The sequence below is a fragment of the Pteronotus mesoamericanus genome, unplaced genomic scaffold (genome assembly GCF_021234165.1).
Source record: "Pteronotus mesoamericanus isolate MK-2021 breed Mesoamerican mustached bat unplaced genomic scaffold, CSHL_Meso_final contig_124, whole genome shotgun sequence".
Lineage (NCBI taxonomy): Eukaryota > Metazoa > Chordata > Mammalia > Chiroptera > Mormoopidae > Pteronotus > Pteronotus mesoamericanus.
The window spans coordinates 9,167,142-9,184,837 of NW_026555051.1; the positions used below are offsets into that span (position 1 = coordinate 9,167,142).

A 17,696-nucleotide genomic window follows, 5' to 3' on the forward strand; every position below is an offset into this window, starting at 1 on the left:
AGCATCATCCCCATACACCAAGGTTTCCAGTTCCATCCCCATTACCCCGTCAGGGCACAAATAAGAATCAACGGATGCATAAATAAGTGGAACAACAAATCAATGTTGATGTTTCTCGCTCTTTCTCTCTCCCCCATTCAATTCAATGAATAATAAAAAAAAAAATCAGATTGTTTTCTTTTCTTTTTTGTTCATTGCTAGTGTATAGAAATACGACTGATTTTGGTGTTGATCCTTTATCCTTCACTGAATTTGTTTTCATCTGCAAAGAGGGGATGGATAGTTTTACTTGTTTCTTTCCAATTTATATGCCTCTTATTTCAGTTATCTGGCCTAACTGTTCTTTTGAATAAGAGCGAAAGCAGACATTCTTGCCTTGTTCCGATCTTAGTGGGAGATAACTTTAAGTCTTTCACTATTAAATATGATACTAGCTGTAGTTTTTTTTTAATAAATGCCCTTAATCAGATTGAAGACGTTCTCTTCTATTCCTAGTTTGTTGAATATTTTTTATCATGAAAAAGCATTGAAGTTTGTGAAATTATTTTACCGCAGTTGAGATGATCTTGTTTTTTCTCTTCATTTTATTAATATGGTGTATTACACTGATAGATTTTCATATGTGGAACCCCTGGCACTCCTGGGAAAAATCCTACTTGGACATGGTGTGCAATCCTTTTAACATTCAGCTGGATTGAGTTTGCAAATATTTTGTTCAGGAATTTTTGCATCTATATTCATAGAAGATTTGGGTCTGTGGTGTTCTTGTCCTATCTTTGTCTGGTTTCAGTATCAGGGCAATGTTGGTCCCATTGAATGATTTGGTTTCACTACTTTTTTATTTCTTGGGAGAGTTTGAAAAGAACTGGTGTTAATGGTTCATTAAACTGTTGACACAATTCACTAGGGAAGCTAGCTGGTCCTGGGCTTTTCTTTGCCGGGGGTTTTTGAATTCTGATTTAATTTATTTATGTCTTCAGATTTTCTCCCCGCCTCCCCTTGAGTCAGTTTCGGTAGTTTGTGTTTTGCTAGGAATTTGTCTATTTAATGTAGTTGTTCATAGTTTTCTCGTATAACTCTTTTTATTTTCTTAAGGTGGCCACTAATATCCCCGTTATGCTGTGTTTGAGTCATCTTATCCTTGGCCTAACGTTCTCTTGGTTGCTGTAAACCTTTGACTGTCTTCCAGACTTACTGCAACATCGATTCTCACACTTGCCTTTTTGGTGTTTCTGTGTAGGGGTGGGCTCATGGAGCTTCCTATTCCGCCGTTTTCACTGACATCACTTCTATTTTTTGTTTTGTTTTGTTTTGTTTTGTTTTAGCGAAAAATCACAAAATGCCTCTGATACGCCAAGTTTCCTTCTCCATACATCCCCTGTGACTAGACTCAGTGCCCTCCGCCCTGCCTTCCCACTCCCTAGGTATCTATCTGTCCCCACCATTTCTCTAAACCTCTCTCGCTCTAACACTCAGCTATCTCCCTCCAAAATTTCTGCGCTGTCGCTCGTCCTTCTCCCTCCCCTCTCCACTGCAGCAACTGCCGCCTTTCCTCAACTACACGCCCCCGCGACCCCTTCTTCTGTTCCACGGATTCCTTAGGCGCAGTCCCTCCCTACCCCTTGCTTGCAGGCTCGGTCGGTGTGCGGGAAGCGGGGAGCCGGCTAGCGCGGGGCTGCGCTCCCCGAGGTCTCCGGCGGCGCCGAGCGCGGCTCCCGGCCCTCGCGCGGGGACGTGCTCGCAGGCCCTGGGGCGCGGCTGCTGCGTGGCCGCCGAGCACGCGCACGCCGGGGCAGGCGGCTGCCGGAGGGACCGGCGAGGGACTGGCGCGGCCGGGCACGGGCCTCGGAAGTGCGGACTGAGAAACCGGGTTGGGAAGCAGGAGGAAGGGCGCTTTCTCTGTTAAAAAAAAAAAAAAAAAAAAAGTAGAAGAAGAAAAAAGACCAGGAAGATGAAAGACAGAGAAGCTGTGGTGGTGGGGCTTTCCCTCGATAACGGACGAAACTTAGGAGCCAACCACCTGTGGAGGACTGAAAAAGGCATTGCTGATCTGACGCCGAACTGAAAAAAATTCAGCTTCAGGGGACAGCGAGGAGCCCGCGGGCCAGGGCAGAAGGTGTGGGCCCAGTGGCGTCCTCAGTCCAGTCCAGGAATGGAAACTGGCTGTGGGTCCCTGGTCCCCGCTTACCCCAGGGCAGCGGAGAGAGCTTCCTGCACCTCCTCTCAGATCGCACAAACCCGATTTCTCAATAATGTTCAAGTAAGAAGCATGAGAGAGAATCTGCCTCTCTCATTAAACTGGATGAGTTGGGTTGAATGGTCTGAGATTTAAACAGGATTTTTGGTTTCTCTCCTAGTTTCTGGGGTTTATGAGACTCCTTGGCATTCCTTGGCCTCACTGCAGTCTCTCACTCCACTCCGTTCTCTGGGTCTCTCGGTGTTGTCAAATCTCCCTCTCCTTTCTCTTGTAAATACGTAGGTCATTAGAATTAGGGCCCACTCTAAATCCAGAATAATCTCATGCTGATATCCTTAATTTAATTGTATCTGCAAAGATTCATAAAATATAAATTTACATTCATAGGCATTGAGGGTTTGGACTTGAATGTATTGTTTTGGGAGACACTAATCAACCTACTACGCTGCCTAATTTATTGCTTTTTTCCCCCTAAGACCCTGGGAGGGAGAGAAGCTACACAAGACCAGGGATAGATTTTTCAAAGATGAGCCCCAAAGCCAAAAGCTCTTGCAAGATCGATCTAAGACATCCAGAATCTCTGGGGAATACAATTGGAGTACTGACTGGATATGAATTTTTAGAGTAAGCCAAAGAAAATAAGGATTTGGCTTTTGTGACCATCAGGGAAAACATAAAACGAGACAAGATTTCTATCCTATAAACCGAGATGAGGACACTAACAAAAATGATCTCTTAATAGGAGCAGGGGGATTAAAGAAGATAAATTGGCACACAAAATTAAATCAGACTGATAATGAGGAGAAAAGTTGAATAGGGTGGAGCTGCTTTCCTCTTGCAGAGCAGGGGCTGTCTTCTTCATGCACCCTCTTATGGTGCATTTAGGCACAGTCACAGAACACAACCCTGGCTCTGTGTCACTAAAGACAGTTAGCATTACTTTCTATTTTCCAAATCACTTCCATAAACAATATATCTCAATGGATTGTTGGAACCCCCTAGAAGGCACTGCTATGCTGTCTCTAAAATCAGAAAAGAGAGAACCTGAGGGATCACACAACTTGCTGAGGGCATGAAAATCCTCCAGGCCTTCAATAGTGTTGCAGAGATTGACTGCACAAGCTTCCTCTACTAACTGCTATTACACTACCCATTTTATAAACTAGGAAGCTGAGGCTTTGAGTTGGGCTTTAACTGGGCAAACAACATATATCTAGTGAATGGTGGAGTCAGTATTTGATTCTAGTTCTGTCCAGGAGAGCATAGACTATGCCCACTAAGGCTGACATTGCTGTAGACGGTCCATTGATCATTCTCAAAAAGACAAATGAGATTAAAGCCACCCTGATTCTCATTCCTGTTTTCCTCAGTCAGAGACCTCAGTATAAGTGAGTACTTTTCTACCTCCCCTTCATTCCCATACTGCTTTATACTTCTTTGTCCTTAACCCAAGCCTCTCCCACCTCCTAAGCTTTGCACTGTGTTTCCTGGTACTTCTACATAATTAACCAATGCCCTATAGCCTCAACTTCTTCTTAGATAAGTTTTTGGCTCCTTCTTGATATAGATGCAATCCTATGAGAAAGTCAGAAGTAAGTTTGAGATCTTCCTTACTTCCCATTTTCTCTTCCCCAACTGTTATGGATTGAACTGTGTGCCCCCAAAATATATATAGTTGATGCCCTAGCCTCAAGTATCACAAAATGTGACCTTCTTTGGAAATAGGATGAGTGCAGATATAATTAAAGATGACTAATTCAATAATACTGGTGTTCTTATAAAAAGGGAAAATTTACATACAAACGCACACACAAAAAGAATGCTATACAAAGATGAAGGCAGAGATCTACAAGCCAAGAAACACAGACAGCCAGAATCTGGGGGAAGACATGGAACAGATTGTCCCTCACCTCTCTCAGAAGAAACGAATCTTACTGATACCTTCCTTGATTTCAGACTTCTAGCATTCAGAATTGTGAGACACTGCATTTATATTGTTTGGGCCACCTAGTCTGTGATGTTTTGTTATGTCAGCCCTAGCAAACTAACATACCAACTGTCTGGTAAAAATCCTGTTTAAATCTCAACCATTCAACCCAACTCGTCCAGTTTAATGCTTATTTCTTTGAGGATACTTCCTCAGTCAGGTTCTTTGATATAAACTCTCATAGAAATATTCTCCTTCTTTTTGAAGCACTTATTTAATTCAGTTTGTAACTGTACATATGCTAGTGTTGTCTGATTAATATGCTTTACTTCTAGCTCCTAAACTCCATGACCCCAGGAAAAGTTTGTGTTTTTCTCACCGTCATATTCCCAGAGTAGGTGCTCAGCAAATATTTATTGAGTAAATTAAAGCATTCCATTGTTTTAGAAGCTAATTCGTTTTTGATATACAAGTAACCTCTGGCAAATATAATCTGCCAAACCTTACCAGTCATCCATATTTAATATGTACATGAAGGTTAGGTCAAAGAGGGCTCTGAGTTTTGTGTTATCAGATAATTGCTTCCTAAATGACACTCAGCTTCTTTTTGAGTACTATTTCTTGCTCTTGTCTAGTTTGACCACCATTTCATTGACTTTTTTGGGCTTATGTATTTGAATTTTTTATTGACAGTCCTGTGAATCATCACAGAATCATCATCATAGTCTTTTACCAGCAGTTGCCTCAGGAGGAGTTTTGGGGCAGCAATTCCTACATTTCAATTTTTTGTAGCCATTACATGGCATGGCATTTTTGCCATCTTCTTACGCTTGACCATGTTTGTCTTGTCAGTGTGTTAGGGCATTAAGAGGCAGATGGCCTAGCATTATTTTTAGCCCCAGGTAGAGGAAAGTTGTTCTTTCTTAAATGGTAGTCAAAGATAGCTAATGCTATCTTGAAATTAGTCAAGGAGGCACCATTATGCAACTTAGGGCAGACAATGTCCTGAAGATAAGCTATGGATACAAGGGAATAATGACCTATGAGGGGCTTCTTGGATTTCTTTTATAGGTGTTATCTTCCCCGTCGGAAGAGGGATGACAGATGTTGTGCAAGGGTTTCAAACATGATGGTACATTAAGATATCAGACAAAATGGAAACAATTCAGCGGCATAACTTTTCATTTAGAAATTTTGTACCTACTATATTTGCAGCCTTCAAATATCAATTCCTATATAATATTGTAGTATAATAAGAAATATATTTGGTCTTTTCTCTCCACCCCCTTCCTTTCAGGTACAGATTCTCTGGGGATCTCCTGAGTGATAACAGTCTTTTGTGTGCTAAGGAAATGAGTCCTGGCTGGGGCTCCTAGATAGCTTCAGATTAGCGACCAGTCATCAGGAAGATCAAGCCATGATCTCCGGGGCCAAGAGGGCCTCTGCAGATTGAGTTCAGTCACCAGTGGCCAGTGATTTAACCAATCATGTCTGTGTACTTCATACCAACCCCTAAACAATGAACTTCAGAGAGCTTCTGAGTTGGTGAACATACTGAGGAGCTGAGAGGTAGTGTGCTGAAGAGGGCATGGAAGCTTCATGCAATATCCCACATATATTCATATAGTCAAATGACAAATTGATACACAAAATGTGGTATCATTCAGCTTAAAAAGTAACAAAGTACTTACACATGCTACAGTGTGAAAATATTAAGCCAAGCAGAAGACAGACACAAAAGGCCATTCTTTTTATATGAAATGTCCAGAATAGGCAATTCTCTAGAGACAGAAAGTAAAATTGTGGTTTCCAGTGACTAGGGGAAGAAAGGAATGAGGAGCAACTGCTAAGATATGGGGATTCTTTTTGGGGTGATGAAAATACTCTAGAGTTACAATGTGATGGTGATAGCACAATTCTGTGAATATGCTGTAAACCAGTGGTCCCCAACCTTTTTGGCACCAGGGACTGGTTTTGTGGAAGACAATCTTTCCATGGATGGTGAAGGGGATGGATGGTTTTGGGATGATTCAAGCATATTACATTATTGTGCACTTTATTTCTATTGTTATTACATTATAATATATAATGAAATAATCATACAACTTGCCATAATGCAGAATCAGTGGGAGCCCTGAGCTTTTTTTCCTGCAAATAGATGGTCCCATCTGAGGGAGATGGGAGACAATGACACCTGAAATGTGTTGCTTATGTCCAGTCTACTCCGTAATCGCATTTCGGTTGCTATCACTGCAGAAAACCCTGCTTCACAAAGATAGGATGTTGAAAACGGAAGCAGGCTTTTCAGTGCTTTTGTGGCAACATCAGGGTATTCCACCTTCACTTTAACCTAGAATGTAAGGAGATTTGAAATTGTCTCAAACATACTTTTAAGGCTGTTGTCATTAGATATCAAGTAGTTGACCCTCCTTCAGCCCGAACAAAGTCGATTCACCTGCCTTATTCACAAATGGGTCAGAGATCCATCCCTTCCCAGTTTGGGGGTCTTTTGTGGTTGGGAAGTAATGCTCAAATTCTTCTGAGAGCTGAGATAGGTGATCGTGCACCAGCTGGGAGAAAGAAGACCATGGCTCAGTCTCTTTCAAAATCTCTGCTATTTGAAACATGTCAAAAATCCCAGTGTTCACTTGTCACCCCTGTAATTCCAGTCTCACTTTGAATACAACTACTTTATCAGCTGACTTGAACACAGTTGTTCTCTCCTGAAGTGACAGATTGAGTTCTTTGAGCATGTTGAAAATTGCTAGCTGAAAGAGGAACATATGCTACCGTTTAAACTGCAGCCTCTCCTAAAAGTTCATGACACATGTCCTTAGCAGCAGGCAGGATCAACTCTTCACCAATAGTAAAGCGTTTCTTAGCTCTAGCAATGTGGTTAGCCAGTAAGAATGATGCTCTTGGTGCAGACGCATCTGATGAAGTGGCGGCCTTCAATAATCGCTTTGGTTCTTTGTGTTCACATTTTTTTTTTCTTTTGAAAAACTCCAAAGGCTTGTCTTGTAATACAAGGTGCTTGGTTTCCATGTGGCAGAACAGTTTTGAGGGTTTCATGGCTTTGTTGGATAGCCCACCACAACATATTATACAAAGTGGGTTTGGAGAATGTGAATCTCCTGTTGCAATGAGCACATTAACGTAGGATTCTTGGTATTTTCTTTTAAATGCAGCTTTCTTTTTGTTGACAGTGTTAGAGCTTTCTGCTGTCTCATCAGAAGACAGTTGAGCCTTCCCCTTTTCAAAGAGGTTCTCCGGTGACATTTGCTTTTTACTCATTTTGGCTAAGGTTAGCTTGTGGGCTTACCAAAACTGTGACTGAGACAAGGATGCAGTATAGAAAAGAGGCACGGATTGAAGTGGTAAATAAAATAACGGGCGGGCCAAGTGCAGACTAAAGTAAGTGTCAGATTCTGACCTGAAACCTGCTGCCAGATGCAGATGTACAATTGAAGTACATCAACTCATTTGCCACTATAAAAACCTGCCATCAGATGCAGCTTGTCACTTCCAGTCACTGATATGGATTTGATATGAGTCTGCAAGCAATTGATTTCTTATGGTCTCTGTGCAGTCAAACCTCTCTGCTAATGATACTCTGTGTTTGCAGCCACTGCCCAGTGCTAGTATCACAGTCTCAGCTCCACCTCAGATCATCAGGTGTTAGATTCTCATAAGGAGCGCATGACCTAGATTGCTCACATGCTCAGTTCACAGTAGGGTTCGCATTCCTATGAGAATCTACTGCTGCAGCTGATCTGACAGGAGGCAGAGCCCAGGCAGTAATGCGAGCAATGAAAAATGGCTGTAAATACAGATGGAGCTTTGCTCAGCCACCATATACCTCCTGCTGTGCAGCCCAGTCCTAACAGGCCATGGACCAGTATTAGTCCGTGGCCCGGGGAATGGGAACCCCTGGTCTACAAAGCCAAAATCTAGATTAGTTGACCCCCATATTTGGCATTGTATTTAGTTATCACATGCTATTTCTTCAACAAGCATTTCCTGCTCCCCATGTGACACTTAACCCAACCACATCACTTCATAGAATCAGATAGCCTTCATCAGTGGAAAATACCTGTTATTTTACATTAGTTTCAGCCTTCAGTTCCCAGGCTATTTGTGGATTACCTGATTTACTGCCAAGCATTCATTGACAGGAAAAGACATGACTCAACTTCTTTTTTTCTTCTCAAAAAGAATTCATTTTTAAAATCATAGGGGCATAGTTCACTATATATTCTGGTAATTCTTTCCCCTGAGATATGACTTCTATTGCTGCTGCTGATGAAATCATTGCTGTTAATTGATGTGGTCCTTTTTTAGTAATCTTTTATCATTAGATGCTGTTAAGAATTTTACTTTATCTGGAATTCTACCTTTAAATATGATTTTAATTCCTCAAGGCTGGATCTCAGTTTATTTCCAGAACCTAAGTATATAGGTGTCTCTAAAATTTTGGTAAACATTTCAGCCTTTATATTTTCCTCAAACATTGCCTATCAATCCTCCATTCTCTCATTCTCTTTGTTTTTTCCACCTGACACTTCTATTAGATTTTACGTTAGTCCTCCTCTACTCCATTTCATTTAATATTTCCTGTATATTCACCCTCCCTCTCTTTCTGTTCCCACACTCCTCTCATTCTAGGTATTCCTTCAGATCTATTATCCAGTTGACTAAACTTGTCTTCAGTTGTGTTCACCTGTTTACACCATTCAACGATTTTTTACTTTTAATGACTACAATTTTCATTTCTATAATTTTACTTTGTTCTCTAAAGTATATTTTAAAACACATATTTTTACATTTTGATCCTGTTTTTTCTCCTTCTTTGTCATCTTTTTTGACAATTTGAGCTGATGTCTCTATTATCTCAAGTTCTTAGGAATTTAGTCTGGCTATCTCTTTATCTGCTGACATTTGTTCATGGAAGATTGTGCCTTTTGAGATTTGTATTTTGAAAAATGAGTTCCATAGAAATCCTGTGCAGCCTGGGGTTTAGGTGGATCCCTCCAGAGCATTTTTGCTTCTGTTTCTTTCAGGCCTCACAAGAATATTACCAACCTATAATGAGTTAATTTCTTGGCTCAAAGGTATCCAGACCATGCAACTAAAGTAAATAGCAAACTAACCCAAAGGCAGACTTTCTCACAAGATGTTTTCCCCCAGCCAAAGTCACTTACAGCAGCAAGTGGCCCAGTCTTATGCATTGTCATGTATCTCTTTGCAATATTTTCTAGGACCTCCTAGCTCTTCAACAGATCTAATTCTGAGTTCATTTCTGATTTCTTCTTTCAGAGTCTCAAGGTCTTTTCTCCATCAGTGAGTGACTCTTATGACCCAAATTTTGATGACTGGTACCCTTATCTGCCCTTCCCATCTTCTTACTGCTTTGTTTTTTCGGTTTATTTGTTTTGGAGTCCTTGAAAATTCCTTTACTTTGTTGAAACTCACCTATGCACTTAACAAAATGTTTGCTACACTTTGTCCAGCATTTCTAACTTCCTGGGGTGAAAGATTTTCACATTTTCTGGTCTTTCATATTATTGAAAAAGCCAGTGGTTTGTGTTTGTGTGTGTGTTTGTTGTAATTAGGGATATGAATGGAAAATTGGTGGGAAAACATCACCAATCTAAGCCAAATTTCTGAAGGTATGTTGGCTTTAATTTATTGCCTTCTATTCACTAAGGAATAATAAGTAGATCAAAATCACATGATATTAGCTCTAAGCAGTTTAACATTTTCCTCCCAAAAAGGACAATCTCTGAACAATGTTGACCCTAATGATATTCTAAATGGGTTGATACAATTATATGCTGAAAATATGGTGTTAAAAATCAATCCTCTCTCTGAGCAAGATGGCCAGGGTGTGTGAGGGTGGAGTGATTCTGGGCCAGCTGCATCTTTCCCTACAGAGTCTTGTCACCTTGGATGTTGCCAAACTGATGCCACTTTCACATGAAGTTATCAGCAGACAAGCCACAATTAATGTAGGTACAATCGGTCATATAGCTCATGGGCAATCCACAGTTGTAAAAGCTATTTCGGAGTTCACACTGACAGGTTCAAAGATGAACTAGAAGGGAATATTACAATCAGCCTTGGAAACCCTAATGCTAAGATTTGTAAACTGATGACTCAAGTTGTCCTCAGCCAGAATGCTATAGATCCTGTGGAATTAGTACACCCAATGAGTTTCCTACAGACATTCCAGGGACCAAGGGGAACTTCAAATTAGCCAGACACATTTCCTTTGTTGACTGTCCTGGTCACAATATTTTGTGGCTACTATGCCGAGCAGTGTAGCAATGACAGACGCAGCTCTTCTGTTGAAAGAAGGTAATGAGTCTTGTCCTCAGCCTCAGACTTCTGAATACCTGACTGCTATAGAAACCAAGAAACTGAAGCGCATTTTTATTCTATTTAATACAAAACGAAATGCAGTTGGTAAAAGACAGCCAGACCTAAGAACAGTATGAACAGACCCTTGCTACTCAGCTGAAATATAATATTGAAATCGTTTGTGAGTACATAGTTAAGAAAATTCCAGTACCCTCAACAGAGTTATTGTTATTAAGCCTTTTGATACTAACAGGTTGTGAAGTTGATGACCTTAAGTGGGGTATAAATGGTGGTTGTATTCTAAACGGAGTATTAAAGCTGGGCAAGGAGATAGAAGTCAGGCCTGGCACTGTTTCCAAAGATAGCGAAGGAAAACTCATGTGTTTGTGGAACATAATGATCTTCAGTATGCTGCTCCAGGGAGTCTTATGGGAGTTGGAGTAAAAATTGACTCCACTTTGTGCTGGGCTGACAGAATGATGGGGCAGGTACATGATGCAGTTGGAGCTTCACCTGAGATCTTCACAAAATTGGAAATCTCCTTATTCCTGCTTGGAAGGCTGCTAGGTGTATACTCTGAAGGAGACAAGAAAGCAGCAAAAATGTAAAGGTTGTCTAAGAGCGAGATACTCATGATGAACATAGGATCCCTGTCCACAGGAGGAAGAGTTAATGGAGATGAGGCCAACTTGGGCAAAATCATTTTGACAAATCCTGTGTGCACAGAAGTAGGAGAAAAAGTCGTCCTTAGTGGAAGAATTGAGAAATACTGATGTTTAATTTTTGGGGTCAAATAAGAAGAGGAGTGATGAGCCAACAGTGAATGATGACTAAAGAGTTCCAGTTAAAAAAATACGTTTAGATAAAGTCAGATTTTCTCTGAACCACCCAGGGCTACGCTTTCAAAGAAATACTGGGGAAATAATTTATGGTTCATTACCTTAACAGTCGCTGTTATTTTCATTTTTGGTGAAAATTTAACCTCTAGTACTAAAATAGAGTCTACCATAAATACAAAAATTGACATAATGTTGGATTGAACCTATATTTTATCAGAAATTAATCTGTGCCAAATAATGTCTGGCTTATATATCAATGCAGGTTCTAAATAAAACTATTATAACCAGACTTTGTTGTAGCACACAAACCACCGAACCTTTCTGAAATAAAGTTTTTCTTCAAATATTCATGATTAATCTTTGAGTAGCTCCTAGCTTGAAAGGATTGTTATTCTGGTAAAAACTTGAAAATACAAATTATTGAAGACCAGTCACCCTTTGCCTATTTTATATTGCTTTATCTTTGCAACATTAAGTGAAAAAAAGTTTAAAATAATATTGTCTTTTAGGGCAAAAAAGAAAATCAATCCTTATTAATTAGCAGCAGAGAGAACCAAAACAATCTCATGTATTATTAGACAATATTCTTTCTGCCCTGAGTTTTTTTCTCTGCTTCATCCTGGCTCTGATGGCTAATGGAGTAGGCAAAAGTAGATTTACAGTTATGAATACATGAAACAGAGTTTATTCTTGTATTATTTATTTTTTTAGTTATTATATTTGTATTATTTGTCATTTTCTTCTTATTGTTATTATTATTTTGTATCCTTACTTATGATTTATCTTTTACATAATGATGGCTGGTAATTTAACCTCTTCTTCCCAACCCTGTATGTGTGTATTTTTTTTAAGTGCGTCAGGATTGTTTGTTCATGTTCAACAATTATGAAGATCTGTCTGCATTACTGGCAAAAAGTAACTCACACAGTGCCTGGGTTCATGAAGCAAGAGCAGTAGAAAAGCGGTTTGGATGAAATTGTGGTGAGAAGCCCAAGTGCCCCTAGGACAGAAGGCAGCTCTGTGAGTAGCTACAAAGGGCTTTCTTCTTTTGCCAGTGTCTCTTCTGTGTTCTGTCTCTTCTCCTTCCAGGAGAATTTCTTTCTAATTCCACACATTATGTTATCTGTAGATGACATTTGAGATATTGGTTAAGAGTTGGCCCTGGAGATTTTTTTTGGTCTTAGGTTACATGTTTCAAGCTAGCTTGTCCAGATAAGCCAAGGGTCATCATTCCACAGCAAGCCTAAGCATTCCTTAACCATGCTCACTGGCAGCCATACTGTAAATATTACACTGTCCTTGTATCTTCTGAAATAGCCTGCAATTGAAATCATTTAATTGGCCAGGCTCCACTCAATGCCACAGAAAGAAACAGGCAATCATGGAATCTTTATTTGCACTCAGAGAACTCAGGAGATAACAGAGCCTGTTTGGAGATGGTTATGCAGTATGAGTTGAATTAATCTTCTCCCCCAAAACTTTTGGTAATTATTGCAATTTTCACTTCTTCATATAAACCTGTCACTTTTGAGATTTATATTTTGGTGGAAGTTTCAGTTTCTAGTCATACAGCGGCCAATGCCATTTCACAGTAAAAAAAAAAAGTATTGATATTTCTGTTCTTGGCATAACCATTTGTTTTTTTTAACTGATGAACCTGAGTTTTATTAAGAGATCTTAAAGATAATAAAAAGGATTGGCTATTTTATCCACTCCTCCAGGAACTCTGAAATCTACCCTTCGATCAAGTTAAATTAATACAAGAAAGCTACATACATGGATGTGTTAAGAGCCTCTACTGGAATGAGTAAATAAATACCATGTTATAATACATCATTGAATTGAGAATAGTTAGGTCAGTAAACCAATATGGGCACAAGTAACAATTATTTTTATAGCTCAGTGTAATTTCTTTTTAAAACAATTATAGTTGATGTACAATAATATATTAGTTCCAGTGATTTGATATTTAAATATTTTACAATATGATCACCACAATGTTGAGTAACCATCTGTCACCATACAAAGGTATTATGATAAATTATGATAATATTGACTACTTTCCCTATGCTGTACATTTCATCCCTGTGATTTTTTTTAAAAATAAATAACTAGAGGTTTGTTTCTCTTATCCCCCTTTACCTTTTTCACCTGTCCTCCAACACCCTCCCTTCTGGCAACCAGCAGTTTGTTCTCTGATGAGTCTGTTTCTGTTTTCTTCTGTTCTTTTAGATTCCACATATCAGTGAAATACAGTATTTGTCTTTTTCTGCTTGAATTATTTCACTTAGAATAATACCCTGTAAATCCATCTATGTCCCAATTAGCAACATTTTATTCTTTTTTATGGCTGATATTTCATTTTATATATATAGTCAATGGCGTAAGCCAATGGTATAGTCAATGATACACACACACACACACACACACACACACACACACACACACACACCTTTATCTATTCATCTATCAATGGATACCTATGTTGCTTCCATATATTGGCTACTGTAAATAATGCTGCAGTGAACATAAGGGTGCATATACCTTTTCTAATTAGTATTTTTGTTTTTCAGGTAAATATTCAGAACTGGAACAACTAAGTTATATGCAAGTTACGAGTAACAATTTGTGATCTTAGTTTAAGTCCTTCTCAGATTTGAATTCATTAGTCACATACAAACTCAAAAGTGGATGTATGGTTATTATCAGGACATTTGTCATCCACTTTGACTGCCAAGCAGTGGAACCACTTTTTATGTTTGCTGAATTATTAATCTTATAAATGTTTGGTTTGTATGACAGTAGCTAAAAATGCCAGATACTTAGTTTCCCTTCCTCTTTTGCAGTTAAGGCATAGACGTGATCTAGGCTCTACCCATTATGAGCTGCCATATAGGATTTGACACTAGCTACACTAGCTCACAGATGAAAGAGGCAGTGTCTGCAGCACTAGTGGGAATAGTTTTATCTCCAGACCAATTCAATAACATCTTTCAGTACATACTTCCTAGTAGCTTCACCTTGAGCCTGTATCTCTGTCCATCATGGTGGTTTCTGTGAGCTATCAAATATCCATTTAGTGAATTACTTCTTGCTTAACTCACCTGCAAGGTGGCACCTGTTACTTGTATGTGAAAATCCAGACTGACAGCTATTTCTTATACATGTTATTTAGGGATTTGTTGTAGATTTAATATGCCGTCTCATTTCTAGTAATGAACACTGTAACATTTGTTATACTTTTACTTTTTCTTTTCTTGGCAGCTAGAAATCTCAGAATCAAATTTGGAATTTGATTTTAGTATAGAAAATAACTCTTACAACTAGCACAATTAGCTTATTTACCTTTGCTTTTTCCCCCTGTCTTTTATTTTTTTATTATTATTTTTTACAGTTTTATTATTTATTATTTATTTTTGAAGAACTTAAAAGATTTTATTTATTTTGTAGTGTACTTTTTAAAAAATTTTTAAATCATGTTTATTTTATCACAGTTGTCTCAATTTTCCCCCCTTTACCCACCTCCACCCACCCCACCCCCACCCCCAACTCCCACAGTCAAGTCCCTCTCTGTTGTCCATGTCCCTGGGTCATTCATACATGTTCTTTGTTGAGTCCCTTCTCCTTCTTTCCACCATTGTTCTCTTTCCCCATCCCCTTGGTCACTTTCAGTCTGTTCTGTGTTTCCATGCCTGCAGTTTATTTTGTTTATTAGTTTATTTTGTTGAATGGATTCCACTTATAGGTGAGATCATATGGTATTTGTCTTTCACCAATGAGCTTATTTCACTTAGCATAATATTCTACAGTTCCATCCATGGCATCACAAAAGGTAGAAGTTCCATCTTTTTCTTTCTTTCTTTCTTTCTTTCTTTCTTTCTTTCTTTCTTTCTTTCTTTCTTTCTTTCTTTCCTTCCTTCCTTTCTTCTTTCTTTTTTAAATGTAGATTTTATTTATTTATTTATTCATGTCAAAGTCAATTATAAAATATTAAAAAAATTTAAAACTATTATAAAGTCTCAGCAATTAAAACAACATGACACCAGCACAAAAATAATCAAGTAGATCAGTGAAATATAATGAACATTCTAGAAATAAACATGTTTATCTAACAATGTAATATATGATTAAATTGATATTTCAAATCAATGAGTAAAATAAGACTTATTCAACAAATAAGGTGCATGGACCACTATAACTTGAAATAAAAGAAATATAGAGTCCTATTTCACACATTATACAAGAAATATTCAGGTGAGTTAAAAATCAATATGTAGAATGTAAGGAGTTCTAGGAGAAAATACAAACTGATATTTTTCTTACCCTGAAGTAAAAATATTCAAACCCAGAAGCCATAAAGTAAAATATTGGCAATACAAGTATATGAAACATTTAAGACTATATAGTAATATACATATAAAAAAAGTTAAAAGACAAGTAATAGAATGGGAAAGTATTTGCCACACATCTAAAAAAGGGTTAATAGTTGTTTTAGGGAAAAAAATTCTACAAACCTTTAATCAATAAATGGATAAAGAATATCAAAGAGTCATTTAAAGCTTTTTAAAAATAATAGAAATAGGCAAGAAGTATACAAAAACAGGTTTAGTTTCAACAAATAATAAAGGAACAATTAGCACATCATTGTCACAATCAGATGAATACATATTTAAAATATCGGTAATATCAAGTATTGGCAACTGTGAAAGAAACTGGGTATTCATAGATTTGTTTTCTTCATCTTAAAGCAGTCCCTTTAGCATATTTTGCAGTGCTGATTTGGTGGACGTGTATTCTTTTAGCTTTCTTTTGTCTGGGAAACTCCTTCTTTCACCTTTCATTTTAATTGCGAGCCTTGCTGGGTAGAGTAGTCTTGGTTGCAGGCCTTTGCTTTTCATTACTTGGACTATTTCCTGCCACTCCCTTCTGGCTTGCAATGTTTCTGTGAGAAGTCAGCTGCTTGCTGTATCGGGCTCCCTTATATGTTACTACCTCTTTCTCCCTTGCTGACTTTAGGATTCTCTCTTTGTCTTTGATATTTGCCATTTTAATGATGGTGTGTCTTGGAGTGAGCCTCATTGGGATCCTCTTGAATGGGACCCTCTGTGCTTCCTGGACTTGCGTGACTTTTTCTCTCCTCCAATTAGGGAAGTTTTCCATCATTACTTTTTCAAACAGGTTCTCTATTCCTTGCTCCTCTTCTTCTCCTTCTGGTATCCCTATTATACTGATATTATTACATTTCAGGTTGTCCTGCATTTCCCTCAATGCCTCTTCATTCTTTTTTAGTCTTTTTTCATTTTCTTGCTCTTCCTGGGAGCTCTTTTCTTCCTTGTCTTCCAGCTCACTGATTCGATCCTTGGCTTCATCCAGCCTTCTTTTGATTCCTTCTACTGTGTTCTTCAATTTAGAAGTTGTATTCTTCATTTATTCTTGTCTCTTATTGATAGTTTCTATGTCATTTTTCATGCTGATATAGTTTGCACTAAGTTCCTTGTAGTTTTTCTGTAGTTTTTGGTAATTCTCTCTGAGCTCACTGAGCTCACTGAGCTTCCTTACAACCATTGTTTTAAACTCAATGTCTGATAGTTTACTTGCATCTATTTCATTTATTTCTCTTTCTGGGGATTCTTCCTTTCCCTTTGACTGGGGAGTATTTCTTTGTCTTCCCATTATTTGTGAGACTCTTCTCTTTTGCTTCTGCTTCTTAAATTAATCTGTCTTGATTTCCTGACTTTGTGGTGTGCACTTCTATGGTAGGAGATGGCTGTTTTTACTTTCTGTATCTGCCTCTGATGATGTCAGATGTTGACCCTGTCTGACCTTAAGCAGTCTGTTCTAGACTTCCAGGAATCTACTGTCTGTGGCTGTCTCCTTCAACTGTTAATCAAGTCACTCTGCACTCAGCAGGCTGGTTTAGACAGCAAGGGCGAGGCAGAGTCCCTCCTGGGGGTGGGGTTATTGGGTCCTCTGCCTCTGTTGACTCTCAGAGGAGTGGTCTCTGCCTGAGCAAGATGGCTGCTGCCGTATGTCCCCCTGTTTTTAAATTAATTTTATTTTTATTGTTATGTCATTGGTTGTAAGCAGCCTATCAGAAAACTCCACAGGTCTTTTGTGGCCCATGTGCATTCCCAAATTCCTATCCCTCACTTGTGGCTCTCTCCTGGGTCTCAGTCTTCTTTCTTGCCCTTTTGGCTGTGATTGCCCTTTTATTTTCCTCTACACACCTGGCAAATGGAGGTGGCATAGCTTCTCCTGTCCCTCACTCTTATCTTTGACTCCTAATAAAAACTCATTTAAGGATTTTATAGTTAATAACAATAAGAAAAGCTATAGCAAAATATAAGTAGACACGATTCTAAAATCTACAATT

General features: G+C 38.6%; 1 pseudogene; it reads left to right on the forward strand.

Moving 5' to 3' along the window:
* Positions 1-10,000: 10,000 nt before the first annotated feature.
* Positions 10,001-11,257, forward strand: LOC129082194 (eukaryotic translation initiation factor 2 subunit 3, X-linked-like; annotated as a pseudogene).
* Positions 11,258-17,696: the final 6,439 nt, after the last annotated feature.